This window comes from Pelecanus crispus, chromosome 3 (genome assembly GCF_030463565.1).
Source record: "Pelecanus crispus isolate bPelCri1 chromosome 3, bPelCri1.pri, whole genome shotgun sequence".
Taxonomy (NCBI): domain Eukaryota; kingdom Metazoa; phylum Chordata; class Aves; order Pelecaniformes; family Pelecanidae; genus Pelecanus; species Pelecanus crispus.
The window spans coordinates 82,347,508-82,364,675 of NC_134645.1; positions in this window are offsets into that span (position 1 = coordinate 82,347,508).

Genomic DNA, 17,168 nt, shown 5'->3' on the forward strand with positions numbered 1-17,168 from the left:
CCACACGTTGTCCCACCCCTCCTCCATACCATCTTGCTGCTGCTCTAGGGGTGAGCTGGAGGGAAGGCAACCAGCAAGTCAGGACACCACATGTCCAAAAATCCATGCCTCGTGGGCAGTATTTTGCATCCAAAGAAAGACCACACCTATTCATACTTTTTTTTTGCTGCCTGCCTGCTTGTGCACGGTGGCTGTATACAGTGCTTTTGGCCATTCAAAACACCAGGCTGATGGGACCTGCTTCTGCTGGTGGGTGAGCAGGGGATGGAGGAGGGTTCCTGGGCAGCCCATGCTGATGGGGCTGCACCAATGCGTGGGCACCCTGTGAGGAGCTGCCCTTGTCTCCATCCTGATGCAGCCAGTTGCTTATCAAACACAGGGAGTCTGGCACTGGTGAAGAAGGATGGCAGCATGTTATTGCAAACCAGGGCCCAGGAGGGGAGTGGGCTGGTCCCACCGAATGGTAGTGGGGGTGAGGAGAGCCTTGCCCCTAAATATGGATTGCTTTTGGGATGCAACTGGGGGTGAAAGAAGGAAAGTGGGCTGTCGGGGTGGTGGTGGTTTCTGGGGTACTGACAGGGACCCTGTAACAGGATGACATGGACAAGGTCTATCTGGATTAAAATAGCCAATGGTGGGCATGAGCTCAATAGAGTCTTGGCCCTGGGCTCACAACAAATAAAACTCTTTTTACTCAAGGGAGAAGCTCTTTTGTTTTCTAGGCTGTGCATCAGAAAGCCAGAGGCTGAAAATCTATCTATAGCTAACGCCAAGTAAATATGCATTGGCTTTCTGGTATTTTAAAAAGAGATTTCAAAAATCGTGTTTGAAAACACCAAAGAAGTTGTGCCAAGAAATTTCCCTGGGGAAGAAAATTACTTCACTCATTCTTTTAAATTCTAACAAGAAATGTGCCATAAGTTTAATTTAGGAATAAAACTGCTGAACATAAACATAAAATGATGTGAAGTTAGGCGTATATCTGTTGGAGAGCTGGAATGTAGTTCCTCATGCTAGGGATGAGTGGATGGGTAAAACATTTAGGAATATCCCTCTTTCTTACTTCACACCATTACAGAACTTCTGCCAGGATTACCAGCTAATAGAATACTCTAATTGCTCTGATGACCTAGCATTGAGTAAGGATTTGCCTGTTGGGGGAGAGAGCAGAAGCTGACAACTGACTCATCTCATGAGGTCCCTCTTCTAAGCAAGTATTTATCTCATTCTCCAGTGACTAATTGCCCACTGAGATCAGGTTCTGAAAATAGTAGATCCAAGCGTAACAGCGCTGTTTCGTTTTCATGTGGGTATACTGAGGTCAGGAAAGCTACTGTGCATCCACTGGAGCTCCCCACTACTCCTCTTGGCAACAGCTGGGCCCAGCCTGGCCTTTGACCAAAGAGAGAGCAAACGGTTTCCAGCATTCTGGACAAAAAAGTAAAGCTAACGTCACGAACTAATTGGCTGATAATGCTTCATGTTGACCTTACCCTGACTTGAGTCCTTATAAGGCCTTTTGAACAGGGGTCTAAGTTCACTTCGGTGCCCACGTGGTGTGATGGCAGCAGGGGGTTCCTGTGAGAGCCCTGAGCAAACCCGTGCAGGGGGGCAGAGGAGGCTGCACCCCACGTGCCGCCCTTGCAGCCACTGCGATCCCAGCATAAGTGAGGCCAAGCAGGCTCGGCGTGGCTTTCCACCACCAGTCCCAGAGTGCCTTAGAGCACTAACAGTCCCGCTTGGGCAAGCCAGCCAGCGCATGCTCCTTGCTGAAGAGGCCCATGTCGTAGGCAGCCAGATCCTCTGGGGAAGGCAGGGCACCTGGATGCTGAGCTGCCCTGAGAACAACGTGGGTGCATGACACCCACACCTCGGCATCCCAGGGCCAGACATACAGCCTTTAATCATCCCCTGACCTGTGTCTCACCTTGCAGTGTGCATTTACCCGAGGAAACTTTGGTTTGATCTGCTAGGACATACTATACCTGGCTAAACGATGGGCATCAAAATATATGCAACCTCTTCTGAAGGCTTTGGGGAAATCAAACAAATTTCATTGTTGTCAACCTGTCAAACAAAGAGTAAACACTAGCTTATCTGTATGTAGGTGGGTTAGTTTAGCCCCCAGGGCTATGTTGCTAACTGTTCTTTCAAAGCAGGGTGAACAAATGTCTGAAGGCTAGACATTGCCCATATGGATCCAAACTGGGAGGTTATGGACAGTCTGAAGAAGAACGGTATGGAGAGTTACACCATCTTAAATGACATGCAATTGTGCCCTTTGACTTATGTATCCCTATTTTTAGTGATCCCTATGACATTTACTTGCTACACTGATGAAAAGTTGTTCAACAACTGCAAGACTTAAAAGCTCTGATATGAAAAAGTTGGGTATGTTCAGGGACATAAAGTGGCCTTAGGAGGGAGAATCAATGAACGGAACAAATGTCTCCTATACAGAAGAGGAAATCATTTCTGACAGGTAGCCTCTGGTGAAGGTGTAGATGTTGCATCTAGTGCTTAGAGTCCTTCTTGTTATGCATGGCCACTCTGAAAAGCCTGGGTGTTATCCCTCTTCAGCAGGAAAATAATCTGTCATTTCCATTGAAAGGCTGAACTTGTGAGAGTTTTGAGAAGTCCTTCTGCAGGTGAATGACATAAATCACAGATGGAGGCAGGCTGCTGATTTGGATTCAATTACTTTTATGTGCACATACTGTGGTGGTGGTAATCCAGGAAGCCAAAGAGGACAGGACAGACTGTAGAATAATACAGCTCATTCAAATGTATTTGAATAACTTTCTTTGACCTCTATATATTTGTAATGGGAGAGATTTGTTAAGCAGACTTTAATACTGACAGAGAAAAAACCCCCAACTTCAAAATATGCTGGGTATTAGGATTATCTGGTCACCAGCGAGCATGAAGGATTCAACACAAAAGCTCCATGTTCCATGTAAAGGGAGATAGGAGGTGCCTTTATGACATGAAGATTTATCTAAAAATCAAATACACACCAAAAGCTGTATGCTATTGCTGGCACCTTCTAAACCCACCTATTTGTTCATTTCTGTGCAGCTGAGATCTGTCAAAGGTATACCTTCACAATAAAATAAACCCCTCTTTCAGCAGGTTTAGTCCTTAAAGATGCACTGGGTTAACTTGTCTGAACCATTGACGAAAACTGCTGCAGATCAAGTGCGTTTACTTAACAGGGTGTTTCACAGAAGAGTTGTGCTAATCACCAGATCGGACATAAGGAACTGTGCTGTGTGAACAGGTTTTTAAAATGTTTTTCTTTCAAACTCAGAAGTGTCTGACGCACCACAATCAGTTTATTCATTTGGAAGATTTAAGTCTCATGCTGGATGGCTGCTGAAAGCCTGCAACAGTTTTCTAACCTAAGGCTGGGCTGGCCATTTTCATGCAAGTGATCTGATTAAGTAAGACACATTGGATGCTGACACAGCCATCCTCCATTTCGTTGGAGCTCCAAGCAGGGAGGAGACCTTAGTGTCTAGGACTTCTTCATCGCTAGGAAGATACTTTGCTTTTGCAATTTAGGAGGAATTGAACACCACTGGCTTGTTCAATACCATGTCAGTGTATGCTGGTTTAGTTTGTCCCCTTTTAGCATATAAAGATAAGGCAAACAAGTGTAAATCAAGCTTAGCTCAGTGAATTTGGGGAGCTGTCCTTCAGGCCCCTGAAGGTCTCTGGAGCTGTATTTGCAGCCCCAGGGTGGTGATTGCTGAGCTGGTGATATCTGAAGCCTCTTGAGGAGCAGAGGCACAGTGGCTGGGCTCATCCAGTGCCACTGAGAAGCGAGACTGGCACTGTACTGCCCTGCCATCTGCAGAGGTACCTGCTTGCTTGCAGGTAGCTTGAGCGTCTGTAGCTCGACGCAGGATTCTAGCATATGGTTTCACCATCTGAGAGCAGCCAGCAAAACAGCCCCTGACCACTACTAACCTAGTTACTCCTGTACTGACTCAGCTGTTCCCACTCAGCACAAGGGCATCAGCACCAAAATAAAGTTAAGGATTTATTTAGAGCAAGGGCAGTATAGAAAAGAAAACCCAAAAACTTGTCCAAAATAAGACAACTATCTGCAAACTTACTGGCTGTCTAGTCATCTTCCTCCTGAGCATCTTCATGGATTGTGCCTTCCCATCCAGATCAGTAAATCTTGTCTTATGGTCCCTTCTCTAAATTGAAAATCCATCTTCCTCTCCAGCTTCACAGACAGTGTCTTTTAGAGGCCACTTAGCCCACTTAATATCCCTCATTGTTTTTCAAGTTTGTTTGGAGATACTCTTATCTGGGACAGCGTTGCATTTTCTTCCTGGTTGTTCTTCCAGCAGCCCCCAATAAATTAGTGCAGGAGAGGCATACAGCAAATACTAGACAACATAAATTATTTGATCTGTCTCCAAAATGGGATTTTGCAGTAACATCCTTGAAAGTACTAGGCTTTACTATCCATAGGCACACATCTCCACTTCATACCATGGCCGTGGCTCCATGTGACACTCATTTCATTAACGTGCTATAGCATCTCACTTTTACTTAAACCAGCCCAGCTTCTGTGTGTTAGCAAGCCCAAGCTGCAGCCATTTATGAATATGGTTGGTAATCTCTCCACCTAAGTTAACACACCTGCACATATAATTCCTCTGGCCTATTTTAGATACATACCTCCAAATGAGATGAATTGAACCCCAGATGTGCCCATTTCTTTTCACTGCTTCTAAAAAGAGCCTTGAGAACTCAGACATAGACGCCTACATGGTAGACATCTAATTTTGGACCAGAAGTCCCACTCAGTGTAGCAACACAGCAGATTCGTACATGGCTCCATTCTGAGCTAGCCAGACATAGACCAGGTCCACTCAAAGTCATGTAGCTGTGCTATCATGGCAGCAAGCCCAGGCTAATAAACTGCATTGCTGGAGGAGTATGTGGCAATAATAAAGTGGCTACCTGACTTCTGGAAGCGAGTGAGCTAGGTAGGGTACAGCCCGCTCTAATTATAAACAGAGTGAAAAGGCAGCTGTCTGCACTTGTTTGTGTACCTTTTCTGTATTGTTTAGTCTTTATAAAAACTTGTGATTGGCACTGGATCTGTTCTGGATTCAGGATTTTGATGTAAGCGTCTGAATCAAGTGCCTTCTCCAGTGTGCTCATTAGGTAAATTCTACTGTATCACGTTAGTACAGAGCAAGTCTAGAAGCTTATGCCTTGCCAACTAAAATGTTATCCAGCCTACGACTTAATAACTCTTAGAACTCTTTTCAGCTTTGCTATGAAGTGTGAAAAATTCACCTGAAGCACATAGTCATGCCAAAAGAACTCTAATGTAGATGTAATTATATCAGCAAAAATATCCTTCAGCTAGTGTGGTTTATTTACGTCAATAAAAATTATAGTTGCTAATAGCGATATTTAATATGCATCCTTGTGTACGCAGACACTCTTTCATATATCATACATATATCAGCTGTTGTGGTGTAAGTAGACATACAGCAGACTATCATTAGTGAATACAAAGACTCTGCTGGAGGAAGATTTCTGGGTATGCTTTTTGCACTGTTTGAAATGTACATTGTGCCTATGGAAAGACTGCACACTTTTCCCATTCTTTCTTAACAGGATATAGGTATAGTGTTCCCAGGGTAGGTTTTTAACTTGTTGGGGGCTTTTTATACAAACTAATTTAGTTAAATTTACCTAAATGAAGAGATGTAAGCTATTCATAGCTTTTCTAGTAAACTTAGAATAAAAACAAAGTATGGTTTGAGACTCAACATACAACAATTTAAGTATTTGAGTTTATTGGTTTGCCTAAGGCTAATTAGGGCCTGATCCAAAGCCCATTTGAAGACAGTGGGAGTCTTTCCACTGGCTTTAGTAGATTTTGGATCAGGCTTGGAGGGCTATAGGGAAAAAAAAAGAGAATGTTGTCACAATTCAGCCAAATAAATGAAAGCATCTGTCACTTATCATGATTTGAAACTAATGGCATGGGAAATTAGATTTATGCCCCTAGAGACCTGATGGAATCTGGATTCAAGCACTTTCTTTCTCTTGTAGTTTAAAATATTTCATTTTCACTTTGTTAGCTCATTTTCAAGAAATACTCTCAGTCCCTTCCTGTAAAAAGAATAGCTTCATCCTATAAGAGCCAAACCCAGAACAGATATTCATGGTTTTCCAGAAAAGAAATTCAGTTCCAGCTTTGTTATTGTGCTAATTGCAAGCTTGTTTTTGCGTGTGAAAAGAGAGAGGGTGAGAGCTCAGTAAACGATAAACACGGATCAGCTTTTGCTGCTTTTGCGTGCAGCAGCAAATTGCTGGCCCTTCTGGCCGCCTGCATCTGAACCCCCTGTGCCCTCCCTGCGTGGGGCTCGAGGTGCTGCAGGCAGGCACCCCTCTGTCCCTGGGACCCACTGCGGCTCCGCACCGCCTGGGAGCCCCCAGGTCGAGGGCTGCCTACAGCCCTGCCACTCGGGGCACAGGGGAAAGTACGTCCTCCTTACGTCTCAGTCCCCAGCGCCCCAGCTCTGCTCTTACTTACACTGTTTAAATGACTTGCGAGGTAAATAAAATACATTTTTAACCCAGCTTGGAAGCGAGTTTTGAAGAAAATAAAGGGGTTGCACATGCCTTTCTTAGGCAGCCTTAAGAAATAGTTTATAAAAAGCAAGCATGTGAAAACGAGGGACTCCTTTCGATCTCATTTTCTTGCTCAAGCAAACAAAGCTCTATTTGGTTGTTTGGGACAGATTTTCAACTTGGGCCAAGCAGATTTGCTGACTAGTCTATTCACTGCCCTAAGAAATTACTCCACTTAAGCAATCAACAAGACTCATCCTGCCATTTCCATGTGCTCACTATCAAAGCAGGTGAGCTGAAAAGCCTTGCATATGAGATGCATGGGGGGGATCCAGGGTGTCCTTCTAACAAACCGTGTTACGACAGGCTTTTTGGTACACGGCCACATTCCAGTGTTTCCCTTATGAAAGGGAGACATGCAGCAGCACATCCTCCTGCACACTAACCCAGGAGCTGCATCAAGCTGTTCGTCAGGGCCCTAAACAAGGGATGGGTGAAATTGTTTTGTCTAATTTCTAACCCACTTGAATGTCATGGGTTTTAAAGTTCATCAGCCTTGAATGGTTATTTGGTTTGCATTCCTCTGAGGTGAGGCTGCAAGGGTGGGGTGAAGCAGAGAGAGGTCCTGGATGAAAAATGGGGCAGAGGAGACAAACAAAAACAGAGAGACAATGAAAACAGGAGCAGAGAGGAGGAAGGAAAACAGTTTAAAAAAATGAAGCATGGCCTATAGGTATCCTCTGTAGGCCATCTTATTGTATGGGACTGACGTGCTTCAAAGCCAAATGCAATTGTATTTATGTTTATAAGACTCAGGGCCTTCGGGCCAGTTAGGGGGTGAGAGAGGGAAAGAGTCAGACTTTGTAGAAATGTGGAATAATGGTCGTTCCCCACCTCAACAGATATTTTTTTGTTAGTGTATGTAAACAAACTGGAGATGGTGTAAAGGAAAGTCAAAACACCAAAAGCAGGGAGAGTAGTGATTAATTGAGATGGGAGTTTGGTTCTTGGGATGGAATTTAATTAGGAGGAGATTAGTTTCATGGAAAGACAAGAAAGGGAGAGGAATCACAGGAGAAACTCTGATGGCAAGGGAAAGAAGGGGAGGGAAGAAAGAGGGGAAGTAAAAATAGTGAGGGTACTGGCTGGAAGGAGCTGCAGTGAATTGCCTGCCAGTCATTGCAGTGTCCTCATTTCTCCTGCAAATTCTGCTCTCATGTAGAAGTGTTGCCAGCTTGGGGGCATCATAAGGACTCTTCCATGGAAGCTTTTTTCCTCTAAATCCCTATCTTCTTCAGGAGGAACAAAAGCTTGTGCTTAACTAGATGAACCAACAAGGTCAGTCTGTGCTTGCAGAAATGTTTTCAAATTCTAGAAAAGGAAAGCTCTGACTCAGTCTCCTGAATGAGCCCCAAAAACTAGCTCCCGGTGGCTCCTGTTCCCCTTCCACCATGACCTGGATTCTCCAAGGAGCACCCCTTGGAGAGCAGCAAAATGGCTTACTCCAGTTCCCGGGGGACTCCTGGAGCCCCCACTGGAGGAGGGCAGAGATGGGGAGACAGCAGAGCCATCCTTCTTGCCTTCTTCCCCTCCGACTTTCCCACTAGGGAAGCCCAGTGTGGCAGGAGCAAAGGGACATAGCTGCAGACCCTGCCGGGCCACCCTCCACCCGCTCCTGCAGCCCGGGAGCCGTGGGAGGATCTCCACCTCTCCTGCCTTCCTTCCCTGAGCTGCCCCAGGGCCAGTGTAGCTCTGCACCACCCTCGTTGCCAGCCTGTATTTAGAGAGTACATTGAGTTCCTAGCTATTAAAGAAGGGCCTGGAGGTGTTGTGTGTGCTGTGGGACACGTGCATCGTGCTAGATCACTTTTCAATAGAAGGAGTGCCATTAGCAGCTGAACCGGTGGTGTGAGGTAATGAAACATTGAAAGAGCGTACACTTTTCTGGCAGGCTCCGGGCAGAGCTCTTGCATCACCGACAGCATTTGGCTTTGCTGAGAAGGGCAGATCAGGCACCTTGCTGCTCTCTGTAGCCTCACCTGCAGCTTGCACTTTTCCTCGGCATATTACTGCCCTGACTGACATTGAGCCGTCGGCACCTTCCTTCACTCTGCAGGAGCAGCAGGCTATGCTTTTTGTGCTGTAGTTACCAGCTAGTCTGTAGCTCTCTGGTAGGATGCTAATAAAAAATGACAGCAAAGTGGGTGCAGTAACAGAACAAATGTTAATGGGATAATATCCTACTTTCATTATCTCCACCTGCCTTCTATACTCACTTACCTTCAGAGATAATCCCTAGTATTTAATTTAATGAGCTTTTGTGTAGGCTTGCTAGCAGAATGCTTTCAATTGTATTTTTAAAGCAGAAAAGCATGCTTATCAGGCAGGATTTTTCAGTCTCTTTCAGCTGCAATTAAAATGTTTGCAGAAAAAAACAATAACTGTGTGGTAAGTTTCTGATGACACACTTGTGGTCTGCATTGTTTTCTGGATTCAAAGAACCATGACTCTCACCTCACATGATAAAACCTGACAGACAGGAGGATATACACACGATGCCTTCCACAAATTCTCCCGAGCAGAGGTTTGAAAGCACTTCGCTGTTTTTTATTTAGCCTTTTGAATGAAAGTTTTTAAATTACCTTCACTTACTAGAAACTTTTTGGAAGGGCAGAAAAAAATGACACTGCAGAGAAACTCTCCCTTTTCTTTGTTCTGCTTGATTAATAGATATTTGCATAATATATCTGTTGGGCTCTTGGTGCTTTCAGTTTCTGACATTTCTGTGCCTTCAACAAAGGAAGAACAAGTTTTTTTTTTTAATCACTAACCTTTAATTAGAAATCAGAGAGCCCAGCTCATGTCTGCCACTAAAAATGAAACAATGATTATTGTGCAGCTCTGTAGTTTGATAGATAAATTCATTAACTAGCAGAAAGGCAGATGGACTCAGGAGTCTCTCCTCATTATTGCTGTGGCAGCCTGAAACCTGGCATTGCTGTTCTGTGCTCAGTACCTGCAACCAGTGTGAGACAGTCCCTGCCACAAACCCCATGCAGCTGAAATGCATCATTCAAAGGACGAGGAGAAAGGAAGCAATGCTCAGGCAGGAAGCCGAGACATCCAAGGATGCAGTGTAAGTCTGTGTCAGCACAAAAACTGGGACAAGTCCTCTGAGTGTCCAGTCAGTGCATTTCACTTAAGGTTGTGTCTTTTTTTCCTCATCAATTAATATCACTTTAATGATTTGAGGGTATGGCATCAGGAATACTCCCAAACAATTTGACATCTTAAAAGCAGACCTGAGAAATCGTGAAGGTTATCTGATGATGCTTTCTGCGGCCCATGATACCTCCTGGAGTTATTTTTTGACCAAAGGTGTTGTCTCAGACAACTCAGGGAGACAAAAGAACTCGCTGCTTGGCTTCTCAGTTGAGCAGACGTTGCTTACTGCTGCCCTCTCTGCCCGCTTCCTATTTCTCACAGCAATCGCTGAGGATTGCTCCTAACCTATCAGGATGTGTCTGTGGCGTTGTTCCAGGCAAGTAAACAACACGGGACAGCTTGGGAATACCAGACCGGGAAGGGTTTAGAAGCACCATCGTGGCCTGTCTCCTTCATTGTGTTAGCGACTGAACCACCCAGTGCTTGTTTCCTCCAAATAGCAGCCCTGTAATTGTTTCCTCTTGTCTAGTTCATTTTTAGAACTGTTTTAATTTTGCCTATTGTTGACCCTGCTAGTTTAGTCTATTAAGCTTTACATACACACGGAAAAAAATAACAGCACCTAACTTCCTGCCTTCCATTAGCCTCAAGAGCAACTCTCAGGGCAACGCACATTAAGGAACCGGGAAAGATATATTTTAAGCTGTGATACTACCACAGTGGCAATTTAGAAGGTTAACCTGGGCAGGATTTAAGGTACGAAAGGGTGGCTCATCCTGCGAGTTGTTCACTCATGTCGTGCACTCTGCGAGGCAATGAGTCTGGGCTCACTAGCTGCAGTTTGAGATGCTGCCCAAGGACTGGCTTGTTGCAGCATTATATTACAGATATATCAGTTTGCTCTGGTTTTATTTCACGCTTCCTTTTTTGCCCAGACAAAAAATCAAGGCTCTTGGTGAAATTCTTGGGAGATGATGCCTATTTCAAGATGTTATAATACTTAATATTTTGGTCTAAGCTCTCTGATAATTTCCCTTAATATGTGTTCTTATCTCTATGTTTAGTGTAGTGTAGCGTCTCTACCCCAAGACATTTCAAAAGAATTTCATCTGATTTCCCAACAATCTTCATGTTAGTCTGTTACAAAGTTTTAACAGTGTACTGGCTTAATGTTGCTTTCTAATAGCTGGCCTGTGCTGGGAAGAAAAGCTCATTTTTTTCATGCAGCTAATGGAGTAGCTCCGTCACGTGGAAAGGCAGCAATTTCTGTTTTGACTCCTATAGGTTTTGGATTGGGTCCTGGTTACCGAAGATCTGAGAGTCTCTTGCTAGAGTTCTGTGGCCATCTGCATCCATATCTGGACTCATTCATGCCCAAATCCCCTCCTAGGTGACCTCCTGGTGACCTTCAGTACATGATGGCATATGTTGTCCGCGACAGAACAAGAATGTACAGAAGCACCTGGCTCGCACGAATGCTAAGTGTCTATTGCTTAAGCAGAATAGTGTTAAGGCCAAGGTGCCAGAAGGAATTTCAGCCTTGCAATAACCCATACCACAGGCTGGGGCGCCTGGCTGTGGAGGGGCATTTCATGATGCTAGGTGAGGTACCTAGAAGGCTGAATGGAGAGAGGTGAGCACCCAAGAATGAATTCTCAGCTGAGTGCTCGACTCAGCATGACAGAACTTCTGAATCAGACTATAATAAGCACTGAAAAAAAGAGGAGTCAGGAGTATTTTTCTCATGCTTGGATATGGCACCCTTGTGAAACCGGGTTTCAGAGCCTCAAATGATTTTCTGTCTGCAGGGAAGCAATGTTATGCCCTGTATTTCCTTAAGCTTGCTTGAAGAAGAAAGTACCCATGCTCACCTTGCACATGATGCCATAGTGCCCTTATCCAGGAAGCAGGAAATCTGGCTTTTACCCTCAGCCTCGGGCTTGACTCCAGGATTCCCACATCCCAGAAGAGCCCTGTAACCACCAGATCGGTTCTTCTGGGAGAGATAAAGCTCCACCCTTCCTGCTGGAGATGAGTCAGGGTGAGCTACGACAGGTCAAGCCAAAGGTCCAAAAGGAGAGTAAATAAGAAAACACCTGATGCTGTGCTCTCCTGAGGAGGACATGCAGCAGGGGAGATGGGGTATTCCCATCTGCCAAAGAGCCTTGGGTACAGGGTTCTGCAGCGGAGAGCCCCAGCAGCAGTGGTTCACTGAGAACCTTCCTTCCCTGTTCAAAGGACTGACTCCAAAGCTGAAGCATTTCGGTTGCAAACACCATAGTGGGTTTTGTTTGCTTTTTCCAAGAAAAATCTGTTTTCAGTTAACTTTACATAAAAATCCTGGAAGAAGCTGTAAATTTTAGGGGTTTATTATACTTAGACAAGCAAGCATATAATATATAGACAGAAAGAGCAGGAATGATATATGATACATTTATATACCCAGCCCTTTTGTTGACAAAGCAATTTTATCATCAAGAAGAACTGTCATAGCTCATAACCTTAATGACTTTCCCTTGTATACAGTAGGGTGACAAGAAATACACACAAACCCCTGTCTTTGGAATTCTATAATATTTCTCTTTTTATCTTTTCATGTCTTGTTGCTTTCCCAAAACCAGAAAGTGAACAGATGTCTCCAGTTCTTTTCAACCACATTTTCCTGATTTCAGTTTAATTTCTATTTTTGTATTTAAAAAGCAACACAAAAAAGTGCCATGAAAGTATAAAAATAATCAAGGTCAAATTGAGGTGCTCTCTGCAAGCAAAGGCACGGATGGAAGAGGGACCCATGTCTCTCTCCCATCTAATGCACCTCCTGCTGGAAGCGTGGTTCGGTTGCAGTGGGAAGGAGGCTTAGCACCATTGGGTGGCAATGGGAACAGAGGAAAGATTGTGTCACTGCTTTGATTAGGAAATGCAGCAAGTTTCATTCACGGCTATATTGGCTACCTAGCACTCTTTGGTTTGCTGCAGCTACAAGCTGTATGGTGTTTTCAAAACACAGTTCCAAAAATATCCCCATAGAAGACAAAAGGACACTTCTTTCATGTGTTCAGTGGTATTGTTGCCAAGCTCTGATTCAACAGTAATGCATGCAGATTTCTGAGAACTGGAGACTTATTTATTTCTATTTCAGGGTGCTGCATTAATTTATCATAAAGTATGAATCATATGACACCAACATTTACTTGAAGTACAAGACTAAGTCTAATAGTTCCCAAATGCATTGAGCTTTCTTCTCTTCTTTTTTTCAGTGTTTATCTCACAAAATACTTCTAAATACTACTGTATACCTCTTCCAGTATTTATACTTGAATGAAACACAGTACTCAAGATAGCAATGAATTCTAAGTCAACTCTGAACATAGATTTTGCTGTTATCTAACAATCTGCTAGCAACAATAGCAGAGCGTCCCAACAGTGAAATAAAAATCTGGAAGCTTTCAAGTATTTTGAAACCAAATTCATGAGGCCTCATATTAAAATAGGGACATACTGTTTCTCTGCTCACCAGGCATGCTTTTACCTTCATTCTAGCTACATAGCCCTTAAGAAGACAAGGCCTCTTGAGCTCTTCATAAAGACAATTGATAATAGGTAGAAATTTCAGCTGTTTGAAAAATTGCAAGCATTAACTGAACTGCAACTCTTTAAGCACTCCTGAAACTCCAGTGCTTTATCTATTATCCTGAACAGTGTGAGTGATATATCACGTAGAGCAGAGTGACAGTGTTTGCTAACATTCCCATTTGTAGAAAGCAAGAGGAAACCTAATCCTAAAAGGATCCTGACAATGCTGGTTGCCAGACTTCTTAATTTTCAAGGAAGGGAGAGCTACTGGGTGTTAAATTGCATATGCCTGAATGCTGCTGCTTCGAGAGTGATGCGTGAGAGAAAATCCGATTATCAAGACTCTGCTTGCATGTTAGTGTGCCCTAAAAGTAAATACATGACAGCTTCTCTTTGCTCTGTGCCAGTTGGTATGACTACAATACTGTTTACCCATCTGCACGTGCCTCAGGATGTTGTATAGCCTATGCCATGATATCATAGCTAGTGCTGTGTCACTTGAATGCCTTTCAGTGCATTAAATGACACAATGAAATGAAGCAGAAAGACTTATGTGACATTTCTCAATAGGAAGTGTTTATCTCTGTTCCATCAGTGTTTAATTGACTTGCAAACCACTCAGGGCTCTACAAACATTAAGTGAAGAGATCTTTAGCAGACAGTAGCACTTTACACTAAGTGTCTTTAAGTACACTTGCTCATCATATAATAGTTCAATAGTTCAATAAATAACACATTTTAGATACACACACTGTGAATATTAACAATGACATTTACCTTTGGGGTTCCCCTATCTATATAATTGAAGGAAATTTATGCTTAGCACGCTAAAAATATTTATGGTGTTACACAGTGAAATCTCTACTGGGCCATATTACTTTCCCTTACTTTATTCCACTCTGTGCTTTGGAGTCTTACAGCTCGATCATCAGAAGCTTGCAAGTAATTGTCATGAATGCATTAAGTAGCACGGTTAGTGTCTATCATATGCCATTTGTTTTCTCGTCCTCTCCCCAAGAAGGGAGGCATGCAGTGAATTGTTTGGGTTTGGTACAGAGTTCTGGCCTTTTTTTGTGTTCCATTTGTTTTTTTAATATACACATTACTATGTGGAATCTAAGACTGTCCCACAGACTGGGATATGGAGAACAGGCCTAAAAGGATGCCGAGCACATGTATTCCACATGTCTCCATCTACCACAAGCCATATATTTCCTGGCATACCACAGAAAAATGATTTGCAAAGATTCTTGTGGGACTATGTAGTGCCACAAGGAAGGAGCAAGAGAAATCAAGATCGCTGACAACATCCTGTTTATGTTTGCTGTTTGGCTTGCTTACAGGATTGCAGGAAATGATTTATTTGCCCCTCTGTAAAGAAGCCCCCACTGCCTCCCAAACACCCATGGGCCTTACAGATTTGGCATGAGGGAAAATGTATTCCTGATCCCAAATCTGGTGATTACTTTATGCACCCAAGACAGGAGGTTGGAGCCCCAGTGCATCCTGCATGGTATATTTGGTCTTACTGTAGATGATGTTTATTGCTGCAGAAGGAAGCAAGCATATATTATTTAAAAAAACAAAACAAAAATGGGAGCCAAGTTTAATATCAAAGAGAGAAAAAATCCTTGGTCTCTGCAGGTGGCCAGCAGAAACATGAAGCTTTACGTTAATGTGACACAACTCATCTCATGAACAACAGAGATCACATCTACTTTCAGTACTGACCAGAAGGTCCAAATATGAAATAGCCAAAGACTGGTGGCTCAAACATTAATCTGTATACTGGGTTCATCATATCTTGCGATATAATCCCATCCATAAATTTATCTTAGAAGTAATTTAGGATTCTTTCTCCCACAATTTTTCAAGTGGTAATTTGTTAAAATTATGGATTATTCCATAATTCCAGTGAATAGGTGTGCTTATAGGGGTATGCATGCATTTCTGTCCCCTGGACCTTGTGTTTAGCATTTAAAAATTACAACCAAGACATTGTTGTCTCCACTGAGAGAAGTGGTAGGATTTGAGGTCAATGAATTAAACTGATATCTCACTGGAGGAAGTCCTAATTTTTACATCTCTTCCACCTTTCTTTTACACTATTACTACCAGAATGGAAGGCTATTTCAGAACCCACTGTTTAAATGGTTGCAAAATGTTTTCTAATTTCTGTTCTAAATATAAGAGATTACTGTAGGGCAGGCAAGGTCCAAGAAATGGGCCCCAATGTACCAGGCCCTTGAAAGGGAAGGTGGTGGAATTTATTATATTCCTCAGACCCCACAGGAGTTCATTCATGAGTCTGACTATGTCTTCTGCAAAGATTGTCATCCTTATTACACTTAGTTTCACTACAGCAGAGGAAAGTTTTTGCTGACCATGGTCTTCACCCAAGAGCATGAGGAGCTCTTGTTTTGTGCACATTTGCAGAAGCTGGAAAAGAAACGTTTTTCAATAGCTTCAGATAACCTATATGCTGTAGTGTCCCGTGCTTTTTGAAGTTGCTTCAGCATCAAAAGCCTGCGTACATCACATTGCTGTACCCCAGCAAAAGGACATAGATAAGCAAAGCCAGGTCATCATCTACTGAGATTAGATGGAAACTCTTCACTGGCCAGAGATGACAGAAAAGTGGCTGTGTTGTCATTTAGGATGAGCAGGATTTCACCAATATTTCTAGATCGCAGTCCAAATCAACCTATTAAAGTCAAGAAAATTATTCACTATGGCTACAAAGTCATCAAATCACTTTCCACCAGCCACTTGCACAATTTCTGTCATGGCTTTATTTCATATCAATCACTCTTTACTCATAATTTGACCTGTCCAATAAATGGGCTATTCTGGCAGTAATAGTGTAAAAGAAAGGGGGAAGAGATGTAAAAATTAGGACTTCCTCCAGTGAGATATCAGTTTAATTCATTGACCTCAAATCCTACCACTTCTCTCAGTGGAGACAACAATGTCTTGGTTGTAATTTTTAAATGCTAAACACAAGGTCCAGGGGACAGAAATGCATGCATACCCCTATAAGCATACCTATTCACTGGAATTATGGAATAATCCATAATTTTAACAAATTACCGTTTGAAAAAGTAGGTTTTTCTGGATCTAAAATATTACTGTCAGGTAGATGATCTTGTAAATGGCATGTAACTCCTCCAGATTTACAAGTGGGTTGTTTATGTAATGGTATTTGACTATGGTATAGTCAGATGTCTATGCATTTGTTAAGGGCAAGGAATACTTGTTCTCTGAGAGAAATTTCAGTTCAGAGGTCCCCCAGTGGAACTTTCTTTCACAAGTCAGGAAGGACACACCACATCTGTAAGTCTTGAGCTGAGATTTGCCTTGAGTGTTAGGAGATTCAAAAGTAAATTAAAGAACAAGCAATGCAAATGAACTGCTGATAAATGGGTACCATGCTGTTTGAGAAGGCAACTTGTATATGTACAGTATTTTCTACAAAGGTGCTTAATATGTGTTCAGAGCACTCCTGAAATGCTTGGTCCTGAAGCAGGCTGCAGGTGCGCAGGGTTGAGGAAGATGCTTGCATAAGATTTGGTATCTTCAGTAGAGTGGATATAAGGATGGTCCTAAATTGTAATGTAGCTTCAGCATAGATTTTTGGGAGTTTATTGTGATTTATCTGTCTGTACAAGCTTATATATCTTTTTGGATCCATGAACAGCATTGTGGCAAATTACACAGAAGTTTTTAGAAATAGTCTGTCAGACCTAGAAACATTTTCCAGCTATGTTACTACAAATACCTTCCTTCTAAATAGGCCCTACTGTCTTCTTTATTGA